At 38.0% G+C, this 10924-nt stretch overlaps 1 protein-coding gene across 6 annotated transcripts in view; it reads left to right on the top strand.

Moving 5' to 3' along the window:
- The window catches only part of SLC39A13 (solute carrier family 39 member 13), a 144236-nt gene that overhangs the window by 92498 nt on the left and 40814 nt on the right, over positions 1 to 10924 (top strand). For 5 of the 6 annotated variants that reach the window (XM_040700916.2, XM_046941678.1, XM_025150706.3 and 2 more), the window contains exons 1-3: positions 4470 to 4503; positions 9292 to 9372; positions 10085 to 10134. The gene's annotated coding sequence lies outside the window, so the exon portion shown is untranslated. Of the gene's footprint in view, positions 1 to 451; positions 547 to 4469; positions 4504 to 4712; positions 4789 to 9291; positions 9373 to 10084; positions 10135 to 10924 lie in introns of those variants that run through there. The other variant, XM_046941682.1, reaches the window with a different exon arrangement.

Here is a 10924-nt window from a genome sequence, read left to right as displayed (position 1 = left end):
GTATAATCAGCAACCCAGCGCCTGGGCCTGCTACCAATAAACAAGTATATGGGTACAGTGTGCTGTGTTAAGCCTGTGTACTTCCAGCTGTGGAGGAGCCAAATAATGGTGATGCTTTGTGGTTTAATGATCATAGAGCCTGACAGCTTCTGTGAGGATAGTGCAGTGGCATAGACTTGCTTTAATAATAGCCCTGTATTGGAATTAACAGAAAGGAAAGAAAAAAGTATGCAGTTTCAAGTACACATTCTCAAATATTAAAAAACAAAACAAAAAACACTTTTTTTTTTAAAAAAATCTGGTTTTTAATGTTAAAATATAATTTTGTACAAAACCAATGTTTTGGAGAAACTGAGCCTGTGAGACTTTCTCCATAAAATTTGCTAGAGAGCAAAATTATATAGAGAAGAATACTAAGTCTTCTTACTTGTTTCTTGTGATTTATTTCTAGGCACTGCAAGGATAAAACAAGTGGGAAAGGAGAATGCATTATATGCCCCACATAATGGCTTTACTTCTCATAGAGGAGTGCCTTTGACAAACAAGGTTTGTAGACTGGTATCTGAACAGCCAGATGTTGAAATTGCATGTAGAAATTTTGCTTAAGCTCTATGCACAAGTTCTTTCCCCTTTCTCTATCTCACTCAATACTGCCTTGACTACACTGAGCACGTGCCCTTCCCATCGAGGTTCAGTCAGGGGCAGGGGTGAGTGGGTCACAGTGCAGGATGTAAAGGATGGGGCCTTGCTGCAATGGGAGAACTCTCTCATTATGCAAAATGTCTTCTTGCTTTGCAGTTAGTTACTAATATCTTGGAAAAGTGAAGTTGCTTTCTCTGAGTTGTTCCCCTTCAATGTATGCCCGTGTGCCACAGGTTCTGCTTTTGAAAGTAGCCTGTTCACCACTCACCTGGGCCTATGTGTGAGGGGGTTTTAGCCACTGCAAACTTCCTCCCTCGTACACTGGTAAAACCAGAGGCTATTCACAAGTTCCCCTCAATCCCCACCCTAAGGAACCAAACAAGCCAACCATGTTAGCAATGGGATAAGATCAAAACGTGATGGGAGATTAACTCTTGATGCCCAAGGTTGAATTTCACTGGCATCAGTTGATACATTGCCATTTCATTCTTGCATTACTATTACCATGAAATCTTGACATTAACCTTGAAATAAGCAAGCTCCTAGACGGTCCATTTCTGCTTCAGAGATTATTGTCAAGTCTCCTTTTGGATAAAAGCTTAGAAGCGAACAGATCTATCTAGGGAAACAGGAAAGTGACACCATTACAGTCCTAATGATAAAGTTTAGCGAATACAGAAATGAAAGGAGTATACAGTAGCATACATATTCATTGGATATAGGGTAATGAAAGGAATTGTGGAAACAGTATGTGTGTTTAAAAGGCTGTTTAGAAGAAAGAAATATGCTATCTGATTCTCAGCATGCTGAAAGATACATTAAGCAGCTACTGGAAGGTTTAAAAGTGTCATGTTTTGCACAGGGGATTTTCTATTAGGGTGGAATGTAACTATATTTAATACACTGGAGGATATTTCAGCACTGCCCCTTAGCACAGGAAGTTACCTAATAAGGGTAGATAGTTTGCAGCAGCTTTACTGCACTCAGGGAAAGCTAGATTACCAACATTATCAGCGTTAACAACTCTGTTTAACATACAAGCAGTCATAAACACATTAAGCTTATCCACATAAATAATCAACTTGATTCTCTGTATGATGAATTAGAACAAAACAATAGGCCATAAAGCTTGAGGAACAGCAGAAAGTCCAGAAGTTGATTAAGCTTCTGAGGAAGGAGAGAATCTCCATAAATGGAAATGCTAGAAGTTAAACAAAATGCTTGTTTACACTATTATAACTGTATGGGAACATCACCAGTGACATTCTTACTACAATACAAAATAGACTTTCTCACTGTTTAATATAACTGACATTTTATCCTATGTTTGTCATCACAGAATACTTTTGCTCCTAAAGGAAGGCCTTTTGACCTAGATCCTTGCATTTCTTTATTAGATTGTTTGCATCCAGAACAACAGAAAGTTACCAAACAATACTAGACATCTGATTTCCATATGACATGAACTGCTTTAAAAGAGTTTTTGAAGTAGGGTGGAGATCTTTCTCCAGGATGGGAATTTGGAGGATTGGAGAAGATCCTGCTGAACTGGAAGATTAGGTTTTTGAAAAAACTTAATAATCATATTAATCTGAAATATTTTTCCTGTTAGCATCACCTCAGCCATGTGCAGCTTTTTGAAGCAGTTCCTCCTCTACCTCTACCCTTTTAATCATCAAGCTTTTTCTAACCACAGTCTACCGAAGCAAAAGGATTTCATCTTGAAGCCACATCACAGAGAGGTCCCTTTACCTCAAACCTTGCTTGGTGCTTAGAAAGTAATTTTTCTCCCTACTGAAACCATATATGTCACTCATCCTGAAGCCCTTTAATAGAAGCAGGTGTCTACATAAATTCTGATGCTAAGTTTGCTTCTAACAGTAAGACAAGACCTCTAAACATGTAGTTCCCTTGTATCATCCATATTCTTCCCGGAGCTGCATTTTCCACTGAACCTATTTTATCTAGAGGTGACGTAGCTTGTGTGTCTTGGAAGACTGAGTATCCATACAGACAACATGAAGAGCTTGCTGATTTCTCTTAAAAGAGCCTTTGTGTCTCTGACTGTGGAAGGTGTACAGTTTGGAAGTATAGAGAACAATCCTCTCCATTTAAAATCTCATTACACTTACCACTACTGAGATGAAGGTATGAGCTGAAGCCTTTGCTGCATTTTTCTGTAATGAAAGGGTAGGAGCAAGAAGATGTCTGCTGCAAGTTGCTGGCTGAGAAGAATTTATTATTACTTCTTCTAATGTTGAGCTTCAGTTTTGGATCCTTGGTAGTCTGAAGGTAGACTCCACTGAAATATGTGCTCCCTGTTCCAATGTGATAGGTAACCAGTCTTTGACTGATGTTAACTCATGTGAGACCCACAGGATTAATACTGTAGATACGCTTGAACAAAGATTTTTCCTTGCTATATGGGCAGCCCCTCCTAGAACTGATGCAGTTTTTAGTGCCATAAAGTGCTTTTGACAGACCAGCTTTCATGAATTCCTGTATATAACTGCATCTGTACAAGGACTTCCAGTAGGAAATGTCGTAAAAATGTCATGAAAATATCACAATCTTAACTAACTTCACAATATTGGCAAAGAATTTCATATGTAGAATGGACTAAATCCAAATCAGAATGAAGATAATCATCTTCTTTGAAAGAAAGAGGAATAATTTGGGTATGTATTAATTAAAAAAGCTTCTTTTTTTTTTTTTTTTTTTTTTTTTTTTTGGAACCATATTACAACACACAATCACTTGCAATATTGAAAAGCATTTCATTTATCCTGTTATTAGTAACTTTCAAACTGCCCATAAAACAGAATTCAGCAAAGTAGAAAATATCCCATTTATAATTTATACAGCTTCGAGATCTGCTTACAACCCAGCTATATTTGATTTTTTACTGTGTATGAAAAAGCTTGTTTTGACTTTAAGGCACATTCAAACAGATTAAAGATTTGATGTTAGTATTTAATGGTTTCCTGCATCTGCAGGCAGCAGATTTTCAATTCACGTATTCCTGCTTATTTACAATCTGGAGACTTCCGTATGATTTCAAGCAATTAACATGGAAGAGTGCTCTAATACCATCTAATCTTGAAGCCTATGTTCCAGAGTCAGATTGCATTAGTAAGATGCAAGCAGTTATGTTTAATATCCCCTCATAGAGTTATGCCTTGGAACTAATGCCCAATATCTCATTTCCACTTAAATTAATCTGTCAGTTTCCCTGAAGTATCCCTCCAAATTTTAATTTCGGTATTTTAATAGTAAAAAAAATAGATATTTTAATAGTCAAAATTAAACTACAAAGATGAGTTGCAATATGGTTCAATGGGGCTTTACCTGTAGAGACAGAAAAAAACACATTTTAGAATTGCGCTTATGATATAAAATAAATTGCTGATCTAGACCCACCACTGGGATTCTTTCCATGGGTGCGCAGGGATCCTCCTCAGCTGGGGCAGAGATATCTTTGCTATGTGAACTTTGATTTGGATATTTAGGTAACCGTTTAGATTCAGTTCTGAGAGTGCAGTGGTATCTATGAATTTGTGATTTTGTACTTGCATCTTATTGGGTTTGTATCAATTATTCATCTCCTGGAAATGAAACGAGAAAAGCACTAGTCACAAATAACCAATTCTTTAGGTAGATTCTGGGTTATAGCTGTGGTTCCTGTTCTCTGCCACCACTTTCATAAGGACTTTGTGTTTGGAATTTTGTTTAAACAGAAGAACTGAAGCATGAAAAGCCAATACTCTGTGTACATCCTCCCAGGAGACATTTGGCTTTATAAGAGATGGAGCATGTGTGAAAGCCCCATGCTACAGCTTTATGTGTATATGACTAGGACAGGTGTGTACAACTTGTGTATAACAGACTCTGTAGCATATTATCTGTAGTGACTTTTCTCTTACAGAAGTAGCAACTGGTAAGAAAAATTGTGTTTGAATTAATCTGTTTTTTGCTTCTTTGGTAAACTTAAATGACCTTTATGATAAGAAATTGAATTGTAGTGATTCTCCAGTCTTCATTTTCATTTTCTTGACGGTGGGGTTTTTCAGGTGCCTTGATATTTGCAGGGGAAGTTAAAATCTTGATATCTTTCACCGATTTTCTGATAGAAAAAGCAGTTTGGAGGTAAGTAGATCTGTCTTAAGCTGTTTTGTTTTTTAGAACCACAGTTTGTTTGCTGCTTCGACAAAGGATACATCAGCCATCTAAAGACTGCAGGCCTGATGAAGGAGTGGAACAGTTTTTTGTTTGGTTGCAGTTGTATTGCTCTGTATTTTGGCACTGTATTTTTTATTACCTGGTTCTGCTAACAATATCTAGATTGATAGTTTTTTTCCTCCCTCCTATTATTCCCACTGCTGCAACTACTAGTCTTCTAACTTGACAATTTTTTTTAATGCAGACAATTTTCTATACTTCCAGTTCAGTACCTAACTGTATTGAACTGTATTTAAGTCTTCTCCTCTTTGTGCCAGAAGTATAATGTAAAAATAGTAATTGAACAGAGACTGGGGATGTCCAGATTTGTGAAGTCTTAAAAGGACTTCAAAACTTTTTTTTTTTTTTTAATGTGGTTATTCTGACAACTTCAGTGTAAAATTAAATACAAAAAAAAAAAAAAAAAGAGAGAGAGAGAGAAAAAAAAAAAGAAAAAGAGAAAAAGAAAAGAAAAGGAAAGAAGAGAAGAGAGCACATTTGATCAGTATTTTGATTCCCCCTTCTGCTGAAAGAAGGAGAGAAAATGGAAAATGAAAAAATTCATCTGAAGCTAGAAAGCCCAGAGGGAATAGACTGCCATAGTTCAGACCACTGGTGGATGAGAGTGTGTGGAATGAAAGGAAAGTGAAGAAGCTTACAAGTGTCCTGCAAGAGGAAGCTGCACATCCTTGATAGAATCTGCTTGTTTAGATTGTCATAGTGTCAACAATAGACAAGGCAGAGACAAGACCCAACTTATAGTGTGAGTAAGAATAGCTGTGCTAGAAGAAGGAGGTTAAAGAGAAGCAAAATTTAAGAGGAATTTGTTTTGACTGTGTTGTTTTAGTGGAAGGACAGTAGCATTTTAAGGAATGTTACAGAAGTATATGCCAAGAGGTATAGACGCATTTCAGAAAATTAACCTGTCTTCCCATTTTAGGAGAAGAAACCTCCATAGATCACATCAAGTTAACAGTGTGGAAAGTTTAAGGTTGCATGGGTAGGAAAATGTCATTTCAGAGCAAGACATGCATTACAGAAGTGCAGAGAAGCAGAATGATCTGGATGCTAATGCACATGTACAGCTGAAAGGGAAAAAGGGAAAGAGGAACTTTGGGAATCTCACCATGTAGAACTGGATCAACTCACAATAATTCCCAGAAGGAGTTAAACATTTTCTGGGGTTAAAGTGAATCAGAATCTGCACACGGTGTGCTGGAAATTCCCTAAATTATTTCAGTGGTCATTAAGAAAAGGGAAATGGTTCTTTTCTGAGTAGGAGATGGTAGGAGACAGAGGAGTAGACACCAAGACAGAGCCACAGCTGAGTATTTATAACTCAGCTGACTGTCCCCAGATTGCAGGATTCCTGCCAGCTGAGTAGGGGACAGACTTTCCTAGTGGCTATGTCTGTTGAGAAAGGTCTTGTTAGCAATGTCTGATTGCTAATACAATGGACTGAGATAGTTACAATTCAGTCGCAATATTATGCACAGTTATTTACAGCGTGAGCACATACAATTTAAATTACTGACAATAAGCATTCTTCTAATAAATGGAGCTTCATCTTTTCTGCAGTTACCTTATTCCCACTGCTATAACCCTTGGTGTACTCAAGTTTTTTGCCTCTTCAGTCACAGACCTCGCCTACATATAAAGCTTTAATCATTTGTTTTAAATTTAATTCAAATACTGGATTGTGTATTTAAATTTAACATAGTTGATAGTTGCAGCATATTATTACTAATTTTGATGTTTTTGTTTAATTCAGTAATACATACGTTAAATTTAGTTTAACTAGTAGTATATTTAGACCTGTCTTTTCCAGCCATGATTGACTGACCTTTCAGCTCATGAAATACAGGCCTCTGCAAGTCCATGGAGTATTTCTGAAGGATCTGAGAAAAATAACAGATCAGTGGGCTTAAGTTGAAAATGCAGGTTCTATGTTTGTTTCTATGTACATTGGAACATTTGAAAGATCTGCAAGCAAGAGAGCTTTTGAACTCTCTGACCTGGGGGAACTTACTGACTTTCTTTTCTTTGCATAGCTTTTCTTTTGAGAACCATTTTCCACTAGCCAAGATAATGCCATCATCCCTCAATGTAGGATTTCTGCTGTCTTGAGAAGCATCTGTCCCAAGTTAGTACCCACATTTTTCTCCACAAGAACAATGGCAAAATTTGCTTCTGGTGCAGCAGGCAGAAGTGAAGACCTCAGGAGTGCTGGTGCTGTGTATCTCACTCTCCCAACACTGTAGTGTTTCCTTAGCCCTGCTCCTATTGTTTACTATGGTTGCTTCTACCTCCTTTTCTAGTAGTCTCTCCTCGATCCTATGACTTGATGAAGCTTTTTCATTCCATTTTTATGCATCTGTGATGTTTCTAGACTGTGCTCTGTTGACCCATCCACACTGTCTCCGGTTTTAAAAATTTCTGAGGTACTGTAGAGGATTCCTCTACAAATGAGGATCTCAGTATTTCTTATTGCTTCACAGCAATATGTTCTCATCATTATATCACTTGGCATGATCACTGCAGATTACAGTCAACCTAGAATAACTGCATTACTGATCAGCCTGCCACTGTTTAACCTTCCAGAGGCCATTGTTCCTATGTGCACTGGATAGAACTTCATTACTACTTGTTCATGGGAACGCATTTCCACTTTTAGTTTATGCTAACTGTATATCTTTACTGCAAAATTCTGCTTTGCAATGAGTATTTAGGAATATGCAGAGCTCTTTGAATGTTTTGGAATGAAAATGGTGAGGAGGGGCACAGAGTTTAAAGCAAATTTGGTCTGCAATTAAACAGAAACCCACAGCAGTGGCTGCTGGACTGAGCTCACCATGTAGTTTCCAAACAAGCTGACAGCAGTAGGAATCGTGGTTTATAAAAAGCTGCCAGCAGTGCTGAGCTGGTGAAGAGAAAGAGGAAGCTACAACGGGAAAGAGAAAAAAAAGCACAACCAAAGGCAACTTCACTTCTCTGCCTTTACTGTTTTTAAATAGATTTGGCTCTAAGTTGCTGGTGGTGGTGCTGTGAAGAACAGCGATAACCTCACAAACTGAGATACCAACAATATTTTTCCTTTTCTGAGCACCACCTGCAGTTGCCTCTCAGCTCTAAGGGACTTCTCTGTGTTTTTGTGCATACATGTGAGAATTTGTGTGTGTGTGAATATACACCATGTTGCCAAAGCCATTGCTCAACAGCATGCCAGTAAATAGAAGTTTACTAGAACAGCTTTTGCAGTTTTACTCTTCCTTTGCACAGTATGATGAGCTAGCTTCCTGAGCTTGTTTCCTGGTGATCCCTTCTACTTCAGGCTGTGGATCACACTTTATTCCTCTTGTCCTCTGGAAAGTAAAATATTGTTTCTCATTTTCAAACTGTAGTATCAGGAAATGGAGGCAATATTGACTGAATCATCTTCTACTGGATGTTAGGACTATGAAAATGTGCTCTTGAAGAGTTCAACTGGGGATACAGGCACAGAATGACTCCTTTCACTTCGGAAAAGAGGTCTCGCTGGGCAGATGCTCTCTGGCCAGAAGACAAGCCTCCTGTTGAGTTGTATGTTGGGCCTTATTACAAATGTTAAGCCAGGTGACAGAAGATACACCGCACCAAAAGAGAAGTGTAACTAGATAGCCCAACTCAGGAAGCAGAGAGGATAATAATGGGAGAGAGGCTGATGAGAAAAAGTAGACGGATTAGACGCTCCTTTATGTTGTATCACAGCTTTGGTTCATTGTATTTTAATTGAGATGGATTAGCTTTTTGTAGAGCTACTCAGAAAAATGTAGGAAAAAGAAAATTTTGCAGAGGAGGAGATCTTTAGTTTTTAGTTAGCTGCCTGAAAGCCAGATGTACCAGAGACCTTCCGCAGGTTCATTGCCCTCAATCTGAGCACAGAGAACCAAAAATAAAAGTCAGACAAAGATTCCACGAACTGTTTCAGTAGCTGTGCTAATCCTAGGAACGAGTCTGCCATGGCCATGCCCTGGAAGAATTGGGCATGATTCTTGAGGATAGGATTCTTGAGGAGCTATGTTGAATCTGCTTTAGCTATACCAGTAAGCCTATATTGTTGCAGTATGGCTCACAGCACTAGCCAAATCTCCTCTAAAAGTGAGAGGCAAAGGGCAACAGCAGAGCATGTGAATCCCGTGACTTCCTTGGCAGCTAGAATGCTAAGCGTAGTTGTAAAGGGTTGTTTAACTACGCAGACTTTATAATAATGATTTATTTCCTGCTATCATTGAATTTTTGCACCAAACCTACTAGCACATTCGTTTGTAGTGCCTGAATATCTGTATATACCGAGATATTTTCAGTTCTGTGCAAAAGCCATTTAGATTTAGCAAACAGGAATGAGTTGCTAGTCGGATCTACAGTGCTCTTTTCTTCTTTCTTTCTTTCTAGAAAGGACATGAAATCTTCAAGACACGCAAAAATATTTCCATTCACAAGTTACCTCCTGATAATGAAATAACGGCCTAACAAGTATGTATTATTCTTCAGAATCTTTATCAAAGAACATTCCTCATTTCTTTCCATTCCCATTTTTCCTCATGGCCACCATGTATAAACTTGAGGAGGCACTGTGTAGCTCCATTTCCATCCAGCAAATACATTTAGCTCCTTTGCAGTGTACGCAAGTCAGGAGTCACTCCTAGTTGCCTACTGCTATCATGAAAAGAAAGTTCCCTAAATTATTTTTCTGTTTATTTTCATGGTGCAGTCAATTCTTAGGTCATAACCAGATGCAGCTACTATTGCTAGTCATAAAACTATGATTGCTGAGACACCATTAGTGAACAGATCCTCAGTACCTTCATGGTGATCAAAGAGTCCCATGAAATGGTCTAGGTATGCTTTCAAAGACACAAGGACAATTTTTTTCACTTTGACACCAAAGCACTGCATCTGGAAACTCAGTGCTGGGAAAATCCCTTATGCTCGACTGGAATATAAAATATAAATCAAGTAGTCATTATCATTCTGCTTCTACAGAATTAAATGGAAATCATTTTCTGTGTGAGTTTCCAAATAAAGTCTCAGCCCATCTCTGATTTATTTTCAGAAATCTGTGTTCTTTACATTTTTGAAACAATCAAGACTTACCTTTTGAAATTATGTATGTTAGCCTGTAGTCCTCATTGTGACTGTACAATGTGTGTATTCCTAAGTTTAATTTGTGTTTGTTTTCTTACAGTGATCCACCTCCATTTTGGAAATCCAAAGATGAGTCAAAATGAGTCACAGGTAAGTCAAATCTTGTCAGATCTATGATAGTCTCTTTGTTTACCACCTTTTCATCAAAAACTATTGTTGTTATCACTTCAGAAAAACAGATTTGTTTGAAAACAAGCTCTTCTAGCAGATTCTCCTTATAGTGTGATCTTGCAGCAATAAACCTTCATACAAGATTAACTATAATAGCTGCTAACTTAAATGCCAATGCGTTTGTAGTTTCTCAGGGTCTTTTTCCCTGAGCTGTCTTTCTACTTGTTACAATTCTGAATGCACACCTTAGACATCATGGGGACCTTCAATCCTCAAAATAAAACTAAATACTTTATAGGTCCATTGTAGAATTACCCTGGCCCCAGATTACAGCAGCATCTTCAAGATCCTTTGGACAAACTGGTGTACCCATATAGTAAGGAACTAAGAAAAAACTTCAGCTCAACTGTGATTCTAGCCGTGCCACTGTCTATCACATACCTACTTCAGGCATCAGTTTGGAGATCTCTGCACAATGATACATTACTCAGGATAGATGTGCTTTGTGACAGCTCATAGCACAGAAAGAAACACATCCCCTGGAGAACTGTCCTAGGACAGTTTTCTCACAAATCCTGTCAGCCAGCAGGGCTATGCTCTTGTTTTAGCACACTCTTGGGAAACATCTTCTAGAGTCTGTAGTGAGGACTACACTGGTCATTTTTGTAGCAGTCAGAAATTGCTAATTTGTCATTAGGGAATCCACTTAGAATCAATATCAACAGCACATCTAAAGTGGTTCTAAAGTGACTGTGTAATTCTGCAGTTC

Source organism: Gallus gallus, chromosome 5 (assembly GCF_016699485.2).
Source record: "Gallus gallus isolate bGalGal1 chromosome 5, bGalGal1.mat.broiler.GRCg7b, whole genome shotgun sequence".
NCBI lineage: Eukaryota > Metazoa > Chordata > Aves > Galliformes > Phasianidae > Gallus > Gallus gallus.
This window is presented reverse-complemented; position numbering and strand designations above follow the sequence as displayed.